Source organism: Ailuropoda melanoleuca, chromosome 10, assembly GCF_002007445.2.
Source record: "Ailuropoda melanoleuca isolate Jingjing chromosome 10, ASM200744v2, whole genome shotgun sequence".
NCBI lineage: Eukaryota > Metazoa > Chordata > Mammalia > Carnivora > Ursidae > Ailuropoda > Ailuropoda melanoleuca.
The window spans coordinates 64436055-64454730 of NC_048227.1; positions in this window are offsets into that span (position 1 = coordinate 64436055).

An 18676-nucleotide genomic window follows, 5' to 3' on the forward strand; every position below is an offset into this window, starting at 1 on the left:
GAATGGCAAAGATAGACAAGGCAAGAAACAACAATTGTTGGAGAGGATGTGGAGAAAGGGGATCCCTCCTACATTGTTGGTGGGAATGCAAGTTGGTACAGCCACTCTGGAAAACAGTGTGGAGGTCCCTTAAAAAGTTAAAAATTGAACTACCCTATGACCCAGCCATTGCACTACTGGGTGTTTACCCCAAAGATACAGACGTAGTAAAGAGAAGGGCCATATGCACCCCAATGTTCATAGCTGCATTGTCCACAATAGCCAAATCATGGAAGGAGCCGAGATGCCCTTCAACAGATGACTGGATTAAGAAGCTGTGGTCCATATATACAATGGAATATTACTCAGCTATCAGAAAGAACGAATTCTCAACATTTGCTGCAACATGGACGGCACTGGAGGAGATAATGCTAAGTGAAATAAGTCAAGCAGAGAAAGACAATTATCATATGATTTCTCTCATCTATGGAACATAAGAACTAGGATGATCGGTAGGGGAAGAAAGGGATAAAGAAAAGGGGGGTAATCAGAAGGGGGAATGAAACATGAGAGACTATGGACTATGAGAAACAAACTGAAGACTTCAGAGGGGGAGGGGGGTGGGGGAATGGGATAGTCTGGTGATGGGTAGTAAGGAGGGCACATATTGCATGGTGCACTGGGTGTTATAGCAACTAATGAAGCATCGAACTTTTCATCGGAATCCGGGGATGTACTGTATGGTGATTAACATAATATAATAAAAAAATCATTAAAATTAAAAAAAATAAACAAATAAAATAAAATAAAATATGAGATTCGGTCCTGAAAATGATGAAAAAAGTATTCTAAAATGTGTTTGCATAAATGATATTTTTTTATATAAGTCAGGAAAATTTGAGGACAATCACTTTGATGAAAGTTCCTATTGCTCAGAGTGATGTGATGAAAGAGAACCCCACAGTCCCTCCTGCCTCCTTTCTACCCAGAATGAAACAATAAGTCCTTGATTTGCAGCTACAGTTGTCCTTTGCCTGTTCTGGTGTTTTACAAATTATGCCTTACAATCCTGGTTGACCGCTGCTTACTATGGCTTCCACTTGTGAGGGTGCAATCATGACTGTGTCCGCAGGAGCTTTCCTTGTTTGGAACTGTAACTCAATTTGCCCCTACAATATATTTCCTCTGTGTTGGGACAAGATAACTATCAGCAAGAAGGGCACAAGGGTTCCCTATCTTGTGGTGCTAGCTGAAATGGAAGAATTCTAAAGTAGCTTGAGTTACTCACATAATACTGAGAAACTATACCTTTTCAGACCTCGAAAATGAAGAACGTCTGATGTCTCCAGCCAAGATCGTACTAGGATTCATTTTATCACAACGGAAATTGCAAAACAGCAAGAGCCAGGCCAATGAGAGTTGTAGAAAGCATCAAATACAGTGACAAACTGAATCTAGGTATCACCCACACTGCGCTTGCATACATTTAGTTCAAAGGTGGAATTGTTTCCTCTTTCAAAAGGCTCTGGACTCCAAAGAAGGTGTCACACATTTCATGATGGAAAGGAAAATTCATTCATTCATGCATCAACTCATTAATTCATTCAATGTAGTGCTTCTCTAGATGTTAGGCACTCTGACATACTGAGGATACGATAAAAAAAGAAAACAAATAGATAACGCTGTTGCCTCGTGGAAACTACATTCTACTGGGAAGAGACAAACTATAAATAAGTAACGTATTTATGGAGTAAATGCAATGAAGAAAATGAAGGTAGTTAAGGGGATAGGGTGACAGTGGGAAGTGTCATTTTAGCTAGCATGGTCAGGAAAGACCAAGAGGACAAGGTGACATTTCTTACAAGGACTGAAGAAAGCAAAGTGACAAGTTACAGACATCAGTTGAGCATTTGACTCAGATCACATGGTCCTAAGTGTGGTCTGAGGACCACCCAGGCATCACCCAGGAGCTTGTTAGAGAGGCCCCACTCCAGACCTCCTGAGTCAGAACCTGCATTTTAACACTCCCCCTGGGTGTATGTTAATGTTCGAAAATGCCTCGTGTAGTAAGTTAGCGGCCAAGTAGGCCTGGAACACAGATCTCCTAGCTTCTGCTTTCTTTCTATCCTTATTCTTCATCTCTACATTATATATGCATATTTTATCCTATATCATATGCTATTATTATAAAACAGATCAAAAGAAGACTATCTTAAGTGAGTACTTTTTAATTCTATAAAAATCACATTTTTTTAAGATGGTAAGAAGTTCATCTTTTTCTACGTGCCAGAGCTGTCGTTAGTACTACTGAACACAGTCAAACTCATTGCATTATACCCTAACATTGAACCTGGCGTGGATAGTAGGAGCTGAGCTGCATTTCATACTGCACCCCGGAGCTCGGCACAGGGCCAGGTAAGAAAACAGCAGTGACGGAAGAAACGGGGAGCAATGCGCCCACTCAGTTCTGCTTGACTCCACATCAAGCCAGAGCCAGGCAGTGCAGCAGCTCCTGTGCCCTGGCTGAGAGCCTCAGCCTCTAGCCGCTGTTCTGCACCCCAGGGCCCTTGCCCCGCTCCCCTGCCCAACCTCTCTTCATCCATTTTGAAAAACAAACTCTTCTGCTTATAGAGCCCTTAAATAATCCTTTCCCACCCTCTTAGCGCTAGGTCTTTCCACAGGGTGTCAGAGAATTTGAAGTGGAGTGACTCACCTTTGGGCATAAGCCATCACTGAAGAAACACCACCTTCTAGCGCTTCTTACAGTTCTATTTATCACTATATTTATAAAAATCGACTCAGACCTTCTGCCAAAAAACAAAAGAGAATTTAACAAAGTTAAAAAAATAAAATAAAATAATCAAGCTGGCAGGCTGATTTATGAAAAACAACCATGTGTCAAACTTTTTCCTTTTCCTGCTCTATACTTTTGAAGTGATTTCCCAAAATGCTTTCCCCTGGAGTGGCTGCTCTTCAGAAATACACCAAGGGATCTTTCTCTGTCCAGCTCATTCTTTCTCTGTACAAGTCTATGGACTTCCTTCCCAAAAGCACAGTGTTCAAAGCTGTCATGGCGATGCGTTGGGGCTACATTCTTATCAGCAGTTTGGCGAAATTCCAGATTATTTACCATGACCTACAAGTGTTCAATCATGTGGAAAACTGAGTCACTCAAAGGCTTCCAATATGAGCAAAGAGGAAGGCAAATCACAGTATTTTTCTCTCTAGATATACCAATGTCTTCTTCTGGAGGTATTTTTTAAGGATCTTATATATGTTATATAAAGAGTACATTACAAGGCTCTAATTTCTTTACCTCCTAGAAATTCTAAAAGAAGGATTTCTTTGCCTGCTATAGTATTTAGAAAGAAAGAAAGAAAGAAAGAAAGAAAGAAAGAAAGAAAGAAAGAAAGAGGAGGAGAAGAAGGAAGGAAGGAAGGAAGGAAGGAAGGAAGGAAGGAAGGAAGGAAGGAAGGAAGGAGAAAGAAAAAGAAAAGGATGAGGGAATACATGAGAAAGATAAATCACCAGTGCTGTCAGAGACGATGGGCAAAGGTATTCTTCACCAGACTTGGATTCCCTCAAGTGTTTCCCTGCAAAGGGTTCCGTGAAGTACGAATTCATTTTTATCCTCTGTAGTTCTCTGTTTTTAACCCCCTGCTTTATGCCTGGTTGGTCATCTGCACGCAGGCTCCTCCGTGAGAGTGCTGTGGGCCCCTCTGTGGCAGTCAAGCCGCTGACAATTTGTTATGGCGACATTTCCTCAGGTGAAGAGCACCAGACTCTGAGGAGCCCCCCAAGCCCATATGAGCAAAAATGGTTGTTGCTAAATTTCCGGTTCTACAGTGCACCACTGTCCCAGGGCAAATCTTAGAGCTCAGGGACATACATATGGAACAAGACTGGAACGTGCTTTAAGGTCAAGCTAGCTTCCAGACAACATTAGTGTCATTATTTGTTATTAGTATTAATTCTATCATATCATTTATATTATACCTAATCCCTAAAAAGGGCTTAAAACACTTACACTGAGGGGCGCCTGGGTGGCACAGCGGTTAAGCGTCTGCCTTCGGCTCAGGGTGTGATCCCGGCGTTATGGGATCGAGCCACATCAGGCTCCTCCGCTATGAGCCTGCTTCTTCCTCTCCCACTCCCCCTGCGTGTGTTCCCTCTCTCGCTGGCTGTCTCTATCTCTGTCAAATAAATAAATAAAATCTTAAAAAAAAAAAAAACTTACACTGAAACACGTTCATACTTTGACTATTAAAAAATGAGGGGGAGAGAGACAGAGCATCCAAAGTAATATTCTTAAGCTTTTATGAAAATGTGGTGAGAGCTATGAATCTTTTCCCTAGAAAAACACAGATATGCACATTTTGACATGTAAGCTTTTTTAAAAAGTGCACACTCATGGAAAGAACGCCTCAAGCTTTCTATCTGAAGGGACTAAAGGATCGTGCGCTGAGACCCCAGGTTGCAAACTCCCCCGCGGAGGAGACGGCGGAGAAGGGCCGAGGGCACTGGGAGGAGCGCGGGCAGAAGCCAGGAGGCCGGAGGAGAAGCAGACCAGAGCGGCATCTACGCGGACAGGCTGCTCTGCAGTAACTCGGGCCCTGTCGTGCCGGGTGGCAACGCGACCCGGATGCTACTGCCAGAGTTTCCAGCTTCTCAAGAGAAAACCCAGGCCTAGATTTCTGTGTCAAATGTGTCAATGCCTAAGTTTTAGCAAAGAATTCAAATGTGCTTAAAATGCGATGCAGGGGGGAAAACCAAACAAAATAGCAAGTGTGGCTGAGCAGCGAGTGCGGGAAGCCTCCATCTTCCGTGTTATTTGAAAAGAGCTTTCTATCATTCCGATCGTAAGTTCTCACTAGAAAAAGCGGGTATTTTCTCAGAGAAAATGAAGCACCTGACGTGTTCTCGCCACTTCCCCTTTACAGGACGGAAACTACAGGACTAGCTGAGGACAAGGCCACGGTGTTCCTAAAGAAGCAGCTGGAACCTGTGAAAACTTGCATCATTAAAGCCACAGCTTTCCATAAAACAAAAAAATGTGCCCTAAAAATTCCTGAGGATAGCAGCTACAAATCAGTGGCTTCAACCTTTAAAAGGTCTTCGTGTGGCTACTACAGCACGTTTGTTCTCGAACACACGCCACGCTGATTGGTCGGCCAGGAGCAGCTAGCTGCAAAATGTTCCCTCCGATGACGCTGGGAATTGAACCGTGAAATGGAGTTATTTGGAATCGTCCTTGCAGGTGATGAAAAGCATCTGCATAAAGCAGTTATTTTGTTGCGATCACTGAAGGCAGCACTGCGGATTTCAGCCTGCTTGACTTGAGGCACATTACTGAGTAAACCTGGTATTTCTCAGAGTTTTCTGTCCCCCTCCCAAATAAGGAGGTACACTTGATGGCATAGATCAAACCACCTGAGGGGGCCCAGAAAATCCACAGGAGTAGAGCCTCCAACCTGCTCAAAGTTCATCCATAGAAAGAGATGCAAAGTAAACACACTAGTGAAATCTCTTTAGTATTAACCAATGTATTAACCGATGTAAGTCTGTCCCCCAAAGTTATTGTGCCCCCAGAAAACCGTAAATTGAAAGATAAACTTCTGTAGCCCAGAAACGTCTCCCTGTCCTGTCGGAACGGTCCTATGTTGTGGATGGGCATTTATCTGGCTGCAAAGCATTCAAACTCATTTTCTGGGCCCCTCTAGAAATTCTGTGAGCCACTTATTGCCATAAATGTGCCCATTTTGTTTAAGCTGCTTAGAGTCGATTCCATCCTGGCAACTTTGAGCTCGAACTGATGAAATACCTGGGCCTCAATGGAGAGAATTTTCTTCTGTTTTGCAAGATGGGAATGTTGCTCTCCAGGCACCTGGGCTCCCAGCCGCTCTAGAATCCCTCCCCCAAGAACGGCATGGAAGCAGCAGAGGAACCAAACCAGAACGGAATCCGTGGTTCCTTCAGTAACCAGTTTGTTTGACTAATTGCCATTGACTGGTAGGCCCAGCTCAGTGCTTCGACTCTCAGGAAGACCGAAAAAATTTTGCACAGTTCTGGGTGAAGGGAAGGGTGGAGCAACAATGACAAGATTGAATTTCCTGCTAGCTAAGCAAGAGGGGGGCTCTGAGATAAGCTGCCATTGATTCTTTTTAAAAATAAGAAATTTATTACACCCCTGAGTTTATTGATCAAAGTTCGTATCCCTAATAACAATGATAACTGTAATCCTAACAAACTTAACAACGTTGATATATAGCACACTCTGACTTGGGCAGCACTTTCATTCATATATGATCCAGACTGCAGTCAGCCCACATTAGTATCAGCATTCCTACAAAACACCCAACACTTCTCATCTGTATTTACTAGATGATCAACGACTGTGACGTAGGATGATCAAAGAGAAATGCAATTAAGAAAATGCAAGAAAGAGCTATGGAACATCAAGTTAAGGTGGAAATAGTAAGCGAAGAGACCTTACTAAAGAAGAATATGAAAAATCAAGGAGGGGAGGGAGGTGGGGGAATGGGGTGGACTGGTGATGGGTGGTAGGGAGGGCACGTGTTGCATGGTGCACTGGGTGTTATACGCAACTGATGAATCATCGAACTTTGCATCAGAAACCAGGGGATGTACTGTATGGTGACTAACATAATATAATAAAAAAACATTAAAATTAAAAAAAGAAGAATATGAAAAATCAAATATATTTCCCAAACGCAAGATTCCTGCAATAGTAAGAACTAAGGAATACTTTCCACTTGTTATCCCACATGCAAAATTTACCGTCTCCTAGTATGAATATTGTACTCCCAGAGGAGCCTACTGTTTTGCAAATCTTGTCAGTATTAATGGAGTGAGCGTGGTGCTCCTCAGTATTCAGATTTAAGTGGGGAGATTAGCTTCCTGAGGTATGGATCCAGATTCTCACATGCACCTAGAAGCCTCTGAATGAGACAGGAAAACTATTTTAGGAAAGGAAAGCAGTTTTCTATTGGATCTCAGTGATTTTGCTCAGTCCAGTCCGAATAAGATCGGGTCTACCTCATAGAACACCATGCTCAGATCAGCAAGTATGCCTTTTAAAATAACACTTTTAAAAATTGTAATTAAAATATACATTTTGATAAAGCAATTTTGTTTATTCAACAAAGATTTACTGAAGTCTTATTTAACAGGCACTATTCTTGTACACACACACACACACACACCCCCCACGTGGCGATGAGTTGTAAAAGAAAAGTAAAACAGGTAAAGGACTTGGCAGAAACCGTCACGAGGGGCTCTATATTCGGTGGGGTGTACGTGAGGAGGGAAGGCCTCTTTGGCTTCACCAGATGAAAGATCTGATCAGGGCTCTGAATGAGGTGAAGGCTTACATCATAAAGATATGTCAGAGGAAGCAAGGTTAACGAAGAGCCTATCAAAGGCAAACCGAGGCCAAGTGTGCCCATGTGATGGAAAGAGGGTGTAAAGATCGGTGTGAATGGCACACAATGGTCAACATAACGTTAGAAAGTAGAAAACGAAGTCAGAGATGCAGCAGGACCCAAGCCATGTAGGCTGTGGAATGGCCTTGAAGTTCACAAAAAAGGAGAGGACAAGCCTTGGGGAGGATCTTGAACTGAAGAGATACATGGTATGATTTGTATATTAAAGCATCAGTCAGGCAACGGAGAGGATGACAGATTGCAGAGGGCAGAATTGAAGCAGGCAGGCCAGTCAGAAGCTCTGCAGTAATTAAAGAAAGAAGCGATAATTGCTTGGAAGAGTGTGGTGGTGGTAGAGTAGAGCCCATGGATGGATTTCAAAAGATAGAACGAACAGTTTCCTCTTAGACTGGACGTAAGCGTGGAAAAGAAAGAGGAGGCAAGTGTTTTGGCCTGAGCACCTGCAAGCAGGCTGGAGTTGCTACTTTCTTAGTCAGAGCGCACTATACTAGGATCGGTGGCAGAAATAAAAAAAATTCATGTTGGACATGTCAAGTTTGAAAAGCATATTAGTTATCCAAGAGCGACGTCGGAGGGTAATGGTGTATATGAGTCGAGCGTTCAGCAGCAAGGCCAAGGCTAGAGCTACCACTCCCAGAGCCGTGGCATTTCTGTGGCACTTGAAACCATGGGACTAGAGGAGAGCCCCTAGGCTATAGGTGTTGATAAAAAATGAAAGACCCAAAGCCCTGAGCCCTGTGACATTCCGTTGTTCAGAGTTTGCAAAGATAGGTGGGTTCAAAATATGTATGATTGTAACCCCTGGAAAAGGAAAACAAGGCAATGGAACAGAATTGATATTTAAAACTACATTCCAAGAAAAGTTTCTGGAAATACAAAATTACCTGTATGGACATTACATGTAATATAATATCTTATCTGGGAAAATTTATCAACAATGTTTGATTCTGAGACATATTATATAAAGCCTCTTAGACTTCAAAGATGAGAAAAACTCTGGCTGTACAGGAAGAAAAAAGCAATGGCAAAAGAAAGTTAAGCTGGGGGCGCCTGGGTGTCTCAGTTGAGCATCCGACTCTTGGTTTTGGCTCAGGTCGTGATGTCAGGGTGGTGAGATCGAGCCCTGCCTGGACTCTGTGCTCAGAGGGGAGTCTGCTTGAGATTCTCTCTCTTCCTTTCCCTCTGCCCCTGCCCCCTGCTCATGCTCTCTCTCTCTTTCTCAAAATAAATAAACAAATCTTTGAGAAAAAAAAAAAGTCTGGCATCAGACTTCTTTTTAACAATGTGCAAAAGGAGACAAAGCATGACAAAATTTTAAGAACCTTGAGGAAAGAATATATGAAGAGATGGAGAATACACAAAAAGAAAGCAGAGCACATGGAGAAAAAAACAAAGAAAATATAAAAGGGCATGAGTAAGTATAATGAAATATTTTTTTAAATTTATAACCAAATTCGTAACCTTTCAGAAATGTCTCAAAGGAGTAGTCCAGAAAAGCTAAAAATTAAAAAAAAGAAATTAGGGGAACAAACAATAGAAAATATAATTTACAAAACGTAATTTACAGTATCATCAGAAAAAAATTAAATATCAAAGAAGTCATGGGGCACCTGGGTGGCTCAGTCATTTAAGCATCTGCCTTTGGCTCAGGTCATGATCCCAGGAGGTGGTATCGAGCCCTGCATCAGGCTCCCTGCTCAGTGGGGAGTCTGCTTCTCCCTCTGCCACTCCCACTGCTTGTGCTCTCTCTCTCTCAAATAAATTTTTTTAAAAATCTTTAAAAAAAAAAAAAAAGCCATGTATATAATTTTAAAAAGTTGTAAAAATTCACTTGGAAGTGAGAATTATTTAGAAAGTCAAAGCAAACTTAAAGAAGGACAAAATGACCTCAACATGCAGTAAGCTATACTAGTTAACGCAGTGTGGTCCGGCACAATGATAAGTACGCTAAGCCGTGAAACAGAGTCCAGAAACAGACCTGCACAGATACTGTCCACTTTCTTTAAAAGGTGATGGTGCAGTGAAATGTGGAAAGGAGAGCCTTTTCAATGAAAACCCTGCTGGATCCAATTGTATATCCATACAATAAGTGTATGTTCAAAATATATCTATACCATGAGCTTCTACCGACCATCATATACAAAAGCTATTTCCACAGGGATCAAGAGTAAATGGTAAAACAATAAGGTTTCCAGAGGGAAACATCTCCATGATGTTGAAGTAGGCAGAATGTTCTTAAACAGAACACAGAAGTCACTAGTCATAAAAGAAAAAAAAGGGTAAAGTGATCTACGTTAAAATGAAGAATACTTGTCCATCAAAAGATACTATTAAGATGTGAAAAACAACCAAAAAAGGAAAAAATATTTACAATATGCATAATCAATAAAAAATTTGTGTTCTGAATATACAAAAAACACCTACAAATCGATGAGAAAGACATCACTTAATAGAAAAAAGAGAAAAGACATCAAACTTTTCACAAAAGAGGAAAATAAGCATTTCACTGAAGAGGCAGATAAATGTATGAAATGACATGTAATCTTTTCCCCCTCGAGTGCAAATTAAAACAATAATGTGATATTGTCTTAATGGCCACAATGAAAAATACCAAAGATTGTTCAAGAATATGGAGCAACAGCCCTATATTTCTAGGAAATGTAAATTGGTACACCCTCCATGGGAAACTGTTAGCTGGTGTCCACTGAATCTAAACATATACTTGTCCTATGACCCAGCAATACACACACACTGACACATATACACGTACTGCGAACATATTCCTTAACATCTTATTTCCTCAGTTTCTTTATCAGATAAAAGAGCAATACACACACACTGACACATATACACGTACTGCAAACATATTCCTTAACATCTTATTTCCTCAGTTTCTTTATCAGATAAAAGAGCGATAACAACACATATTGTCTCAGTCCCTCCCCTCAAAACCACATTTCCATAATTTCTTTCCATCCGACAACAGAATTAAACAGCACGAAAAGAAAAGATATCCCCAAACCATTTCCATGATGGGGTCAAGTCTATTTGCAGAGAACTCTTTAGTTAAGGTATTTCAGTAACCATAACTAATACTACAAACATCACCACTATAAAACTATTAACTAACTGGGGGGAAAAAAAGAAAGAAAGAAAGAAAAATGAGGAAATAGCTGCAAAAACTGTAATTATGTGCCTTTGAGGAGACTGAAATTTTTCAGAAAGTATACCATATATAAAATACCAACATGTAGACGAGATTGGGCAAGGAGTTGAACACAAAAAAAATTTGCAATCACTCCTAGAGAGTTTGCCTGTGTTGGGTTGGGGTGTTTAAAGGGAAGGGCAGATGGTGGTTTAAAAAAAAAAAAAAAAAGAATCCTGATTCTGTATTGTGTTACCTACTGTCATCAATGACAGCAAATGGATCTCAGCTCCAAATTTGCAGTCATGGCTCAGAGCGGTTAGCCCCAGTGATTACCTGGGGTAATGTTGTGTGCTGCATTTCCTTTGCTTTTAGTGGCAAAGCCTTTTATTTCACTCTAGTAGCACTAATTAATTATGCATTACAATTGCCAAGTAAGAGAAAGATTTTACCCTAAATTTACAGAGACACAAAAAAGGTTAAGTAACCTTATCAAGGTCACACAGCAGGCTATCCACAGAGCGAGGCATAAGCCCTTTGAATATTCACCAGTGAAATATTTAATATTAAAAACAAGTTTTCCCAAAGTACCATCAAATGTAATGAACACTGTGTTTTGTGTACAGAATGAAAAATGAGAATGCTCTGAGGGAAAACAGCAAAATGACTCACTGTTGGTTCTAGTTGAAAGAAAAACACTCATTACAAATATCCCTGTGTTGCAATTCACGTTCTAAAGAAATTTTGAAAACCTTTTACAATTTGTAAGGTTAAGACATCCCACACTATTGTAAAATGGTCTATAGTCAAAAAAGCCCTTAGCTATACTCAGAGTCAAAAGATCTGGGTTTGAGTTCTGACTTCAATTACCACCTGTGTGACCTTGGACAATCACTTATGCTCTCAGAGCATTAACTCCATTATCTGCAAAAATGAGAACAATAAGGCGATAACTACCAGGGCTATTGCGGGGGTTCAAGGCGATGACGGTGGTGAAAATTGTGCAGATCGCAAATTGCTGTACAAATAAAAGGTATTATTATAGGAAAAGAACACAAAGGTATTTTCTCAGTTAGAAAATGATGAATTGTAGCTGGGACTTGGAATGTCACTTGGTTTTAAGCAGAAAAAGCCCTGCCAAGTAGAAATGGAGATGTGAAGTCAGGAGTATTTGGCTACTTTTAACTGCACTGGAACAGGCTGCCCTTTTGGGGCTGAACAAATCTGTCCCTTACTCGTTGTCAGCCAGCCTAATATAATAAATCCTGAGGGATGCACTGAACTCATTTGGCCAAGGTTTGCAGCTTGGGGCTAAAAATCTCGTGGAGCAAGCACTCTGGCCTCGCGAAACCACCGTGGAGTCATTAGTGTCCATATTGAGCAGATCAGGCCCTGATTCAGGTTTTATCACAAGCAATACCTTTGATATATTTTTCATGTTCACTGCATTAAACATTAATATGTGAATGTCACAATAAAGAGTGCAGTTTTTCATTAAATAAATAAATAGGCACCGAACTTGAGCAAGAAAAGAACCATTTTCAATCAGATTTCGTATAGCACCGAAAATAAACCAACCAGTGTTGTCATTACACTTAAGAACTGTAGGCATGACTTATAGGGAGAAGGCAGAAAGGTCAGATGGAGGGGATAAAATCCCTGACATGCCAAGGAAAGAAAATCATGTCTGCTTTCTTTCCTTTGGAAACCCGTAAAGCAATCAACACTGTTCCTCCCATGCAAAAAGAAGGTTTCATACAAAAAGAAGGTTCAACTGAAAACTACAGGTGAATTACATCTAGAAAGATAGCATCATCCATGCAAGAACCTCTGAGATTTCCCAGGGAACACTGTATTGTTTTTGCCTTCCAATAATTTCAAAAATTGCTTTAAAATTGAAAGCAGGGACATAAATGCTGTACATGTTACAAAATTTCTTTAGAAAAAAATTCTAAATGTATTGTCCTTAGAAATAACCCATCATTTCCCATATAGTAGAGCTAAAATTTATTAAGTAAATAGCTCCATTATAAAAATGCTATTAAACCAGAGTAATTATTAATTGTCCCAAAAGGAGGGCATACAGAAGTGCCTGGGGGTTTTTTTGTTGTTCTTCTTTTGATCAGAAAATAAAATCTATTTTATTAAACTGCAAGTTCAGAAGTGAACAGAGATTATTTCTTTTTTTTTTTTTTCCCTTGAATCTGAGTTACATTTAATGACAATTCTGGAGAGAAGGCCCAGGAACTCCAGGCAGAGGGTCCAAGAACTGTTGTGCCTATTGTGACTTCACCGTCCCTTTTAAAGTTCTTGTCTCCCAGTTTTGTATGGCCTGCTAAGCTCTTTTCTGCCTCAAGGCCTTTGCTGATGCTGTTGGCTGGGTTGCCATTTCCTGAGAAGATTATTCTTCCTGTCCTTTATACGCCTGATTCCATTTAATTCTTTACAGCTCAAAGGTAATGTGACTTCCTCTGAGAAAACTCTGATCACCCTATTTCTTCTTTTTTCTTTTTTCTTTCCTTTCTTCTCTTTTCTTTCCTTTTGCATGCTGCAAAATAACCACTCTTTGATGCCCCCGAGATTATTTCTATTACTATGATGACTCCCTGCTCAGTCCACACATAACCTTTGACTCCCCAAAAACTTAACCGCTAATAGCCTATTGTTGACCGGTGGCCTTACCAATAACATAAACAGTCAATTAACACATATTTGGTATACGCATTGTATACTGTATTCTTACTATAAGGTAAGCTAGAGAAAAGAAAATTATTTTAAAAATCATAAGGAAGAGAAAATACATTTACAGTACTACACTATAAAAAAACCACATATAAGTGGACCCATGCAGTTCAAACCTGTGTTGTTAAGGATTAACTGCACTCTGATTGTTTTAAGGCAAAAGAGACAATTTTGCAATTTCCAATGTAATTGGGAAAGTGCTTTTCCACTCAAACTTAGATCATAAATTGCTAAAATATATATATTTATATTTCAAATATATGTATGTATATATGCATATTTATAACTACCCATCTCTCTTTATATATACAGAGAGAGAGAGATCAATGGAGGGATCAGGTGGTAGAGAGTCTATATATGTGTGTCCTGCTAGAAAAAAACAGATGTTGACCACAGTTTTCATATAATGCCTATAGCAACTTTGGCTATGACCTTCAGTCGGGAGAAAATGGAAATGGTTTTCAAAGGGAAATTGGATGGGTTGGAAGTGAGGGGAAGGGAGTACTGGGGGAAGTACTATTGAAAAAGAAGTCTTTGTTCCTGGGAAAACTTTCTTCCTGAGTTCAAAATATAGGAAGAGCCATTCTGGGAAAATGATCATAAATTCTGTTTGCAGGGGGATAAAAGCTGCCTCTGATTCAGCCAGATGGAGACATAAAGTCAGTATTGGGAACTACAAATCTGGAGTCAGAGAGGAATCTAAGGCAGAGCTCCTGAAACTTTAATGTGCAGTGAAATCATTGAGGGATCTTGTTAAAATGCAGATTCTGATTCAGCAGGTCTGTGGTGGGAGCAGAGATTCTGCATTTCTTTGTAGCTTTCAGGTGATGCCAGTATCCCTGGTCCAGGGATGACACTTTGAACAGCAAGGATCACACTAAGCAGGAGGAGGAAGCTGTTCAAACACGGTTCCTTATGTTTGAGGGAATGAGCCTGGGATACGGACAAGCCAGTGATCTTTAAACTCTCAAAGAAGTAGGATCATACCATTGAATACAGTATCGTTCAGTTGTGTTCCATATGTTTTACCTTCCAGATGATGAGTCAATAAAGGATACATGAGTTTAATCACAAACAAAAAATTTCCATTTAAAATGACCACATTCAAGACAAACTTAAGAGATAGTTAATCTCAGAAATTGCAGTGCCAAATCAGAGGACACGGTGATGAGCACTTCACACATTTCCCTGAAGGAAACTTGGTTTCCAGTCCCAGTTCTGGCTCCAGCTCACCATGGGACTGCGTTGGCCTCCCACTCCTCAACCATTAATTGAGGGATTTGATCTGGAAGATCATTATTTCTCTGTCTCATTTCCCCACTCAACTTTGCACCCCAATTAAATCATTTGTCCGAGTTGGTTTCTATCAGGCATTTGGGTGGGTGCCTCTGCCCTTCCATGGGGTGCTTGTCCAGGAAAGGCAGGGACCACATTTGGTTCATTTTCATGCTCAATCTCAAATCCTCACACACAGCCCTTTGCTCACGATAGCTGCTCACTACATGTGTGTCTGATTAACCCCCATCTCTAGTATTCTAGGATTCCTTAATTTCCAAGTTAGCATCACTATGAATGCTGTCATCTCTTAGTAAAAAAGATGACACAGCAACCCAGATCAGTCTCCTTGTTGTGCACCTGTCTGTTCAGTGTGCACCCCCATGCTGCAGTGTGTGTGTAGGGGAGGGGCCATCTCGGAACCAGGGCTAAGAGGTGACCAGAAGCCCTGGAAGTATGAGCACCGATTCTGATTCTTGCAAAACTTGCTAGCATCTTTCTGATTTATAATCTCAATAAGACCCAGATTCTGGCCTCTTGGAGCTAATATGCAAATGTGCAGACCTTCTACTCTCATCTCTGGGCCTCAGACGTCAGCTTTGGGAAGTGAGCATGGGCTGGCTTTCAACCGGCTACAACAGCCAGGTGTGGAGGAGGCCCTTCCCCACAGTTCCTTGTCTACAGTGAGCCTGCTTCGCTCCCTTTCTCGCGTGGGGTGTTCCTTCCTAGAGGCCGCACCTGGCTATCCCCATTAGCTGGAAGCTAGACAGTGCCTGCTAATAGAAGGGACTTCTGATGCAGACATACTGTATCTATAGTCCTCCTGGCCCCAAATAAAAGTCACTTTTGAGCAATACATAGCATTTCTCTGAGTTCCCGACTTTTCCATATACCCCAAATACAGAATACGCCTTTTGCTGTCTTTACCTTGACTTTGTACCCAACTTCCTTTCTTAGTCTTTCCACTACCTAACCTATCACTGTTGTGCGTCGTGAATCTCCTGTCACAGTCGTTTGATAACTCCAGTTGTCTTCATGGCCCTTCCTAAACACCCTCTGCAGTACAATCTGTTCCTCTTGGCACCCACAGGCACCACCAGCTTCTTGGGTACGTTCTGTTCCTAATCCTTCCTGGCACTGTCATCATGCCCCATGACGGAGCTCATTGCCCCAGTGTTCAGCGATTGCCGCCACGAGAGAGAAGCTGTGTGAGGCACAGGAAGCTGCTCATCTGGACTCCAGGCTGATGATCACCACACCCTCATTACTGTCCAAACGACTTGCGACAGTGCCATTGGAATACGCTGGCATGAGTGTACACTTCTAATTCAAGAACCCAGTGCGGAGCAGCAAAGAGGCCTAGAGTGAGGCACTGCCAAATGGCTTTGCTCCTTATAATATGATGAAAAATCCATACAGTGGGTGCCAGGCCACTGCTAATGCTGCTCTTGGAAGGAGTAGGTTTGAACACAATACAAGCAATAACTTCTATTCTGTGATCAGTCAAGAGTAGCATGTACTGAGCCCTCAGCCAACACAGGTGCCCAGCTAACACCATAGGGCTTACAAACAAGGAGGACATGGGGCCTTCCCAGCGGAGTCTGCCGCCACAAATGGCTTCCAATACCTCCAAAGAACAAAAGCAGATTTTGTAAAGCCATCTTTAATTACATGATGAAGTTAAATGATCTTCATTTCTCCCTCTGACTTCCCCTATTGATCTCTGCACCTTTATTAAATCATTCTTCTGAGTTGGCTTTTTATCAGCCTTTTGTGTGCTTTCCTCTGTCTTTCCCTGCCGTGCCAGTTGGGGAAAGGCAGGAACCATAAATGTTTTCTTTGGCTGCTCAAACCCTCACCCTCATATACCCTTTGCTCACAGTAAGTGCTCAGTAAATGTGTGACTAAATTCAAGTTCTATCGTGCTATGACCATTTTAAAATAGGCGAAGAGGGTCTATTTCCTCTAACATCTCCCCTTATATGTATCAATAGATAAATATCCACCAATAGATCTTGGAGAATTACATAATACCGGTGCTATAAAAAATCTTAGATATCTTCTAATCCCATCCCAGACTTTTTTTGGGGAAGGAAAAGAAAGCCGCAAAAGCCAAAGGAACTTCTCAAGGTAGCAAGGCTCGTTTGTGGCAAAAATCCAGGTCTTGTCTTTTCCAATCTAATCCTCTCCACACTCACTATTCTATAAGCTCTATGAGTCGGTTGCCACTACTATCCCCATCATGCTTCACCAAGCTCTGTTTGGTGGACTCCCAACTCAGACAAGTCCATAAAAGATGGTAATATTTCTTTCCCGTTAGCATTCAAGGCTATAAGCCTTATAAGGCACAAATCATAAACAGCTCCACCCCCAAGTTCCCAAGCATTTTAAGGCTATAACAGAAGAAAAGTAACTTTTCTTCAACAAGCAAAAAGTCTTTGATAAGAACTGGCTATTCAGAGAAAAGCCCTGGGCTGGGCCACTCTGCTTGGCTTTACTTACAATGCAGTCCATTCAATGGTGTCAACAGGGGATGTAGTGTCTTGGTTCATCACTTGTTCAGCCCCACAGCAATTACTATCAGGGCAGTTGTTATGCCAGGGTCCACAGAGGTGACAAACAGTTCACTAAATCCTTTCCTTTAGGCTAGTCTGAATTTGATCAATGAGCAGAATTGAGCAGGGGGAATGTTTAGAAGAAGAGTTTCTTGCTTAGAAGAGTACTGGTCACAAAGATTATGAAAACCTCTGCCTAAAATATGAATGACAGGGTAACGATGAGCATATATCATTGATTGTCAACCCCGCCCACAGAGTGGAAATTACAAGGGGACTCCTAAAAGTACTAGTAGCTGGGCCCACTCCAAACCATTTAAATCAGAATGCCTCGGGGGGCATCACCATCTTTTAAAATCTCTTCAGGTAATCCTAACATGCAGCCAGAGCTGAGATAGCTGTTACACATTTCTGATTTCTTTCTGGTGATGCCCTAGTCCAGGTGTTCTCAATGTGTAATTTTTCAGCAGCCAACATGCCTAAGGGCTAGGAAAGTTACTTCTTTCAGAAGAACAAAGCTGGAGGTACCACAATCCCAGATTTCAAGATATACTGCCAAGGTGTAGTAATCAAAACAGTATGGTAATTACACAAAAATAGACACATAGATCAATGGAACAGGTTAGAGAGTCCAGGAATAAACCCACACCTATATGGTCAATTGATCTATAGCAAAAGAGTCAAGAATATATAATGGGGAAAAGACAGTCTTTCCAAAAAATGATGCTGGGGAAAGTGAGCAGTTACATGAAAAAGAATGAAACTGAACCATTTTCTTACACCATACACAAAAATAAACTCAAAATGGATTAAAGACCTAAATGTGAAATCTGAAACCATTAAAATTCTAGAAGAGAGCAGAGGCAGAAATTTCTCTGAAATTGGCCATAGCAACATTTTTCTGGATATGTCTCCTGAGGCAAGGGAAACAAAAGCAAAAAAAAAACAAAAAAACAAAAAAAAAAAAACAACTATTGGGACTACACCAAAATAAAAAGCTTTTGAACAGAAAAGGAAACCATCTACAAAATGAAAAGGCAACCTACTTGATGGGAGATACTTGAAAATGGTATATCTGATAAGGAGTTAATATCCAAAAGACATAAAGAACTTATACAACTCAACGCCAAAGTCATCATCATCATCATCATCATCCGATTTAAAAATGGACAGAGCACCTGAATAGACATTTTTCCAAAGAAGACATACAGATGTCCAGAAGACATAAGAAAAGATGTTTATGCTCACTAATCATCACAGGAATGTAAATGCAAATCAAAACCATAATGAGATATCATATCTCACAAGTCAGAATGGCTAGTAGCAAAAGAGAAGAAATAATGCATGTTGGCAAAGATATAGAGAAAAATGAACCCTTGTTCCCCTTTGGTGGGAATGTGAATTGGTGGGATCACTGTGGAAAAAAGTTTGGGGGTTCCTCAAAAAATTAAAAATAGAAATACCATAAGATCTAGTAATTCTAGGACTGGGAATTTACCCAAAGAAGACAAAAACAC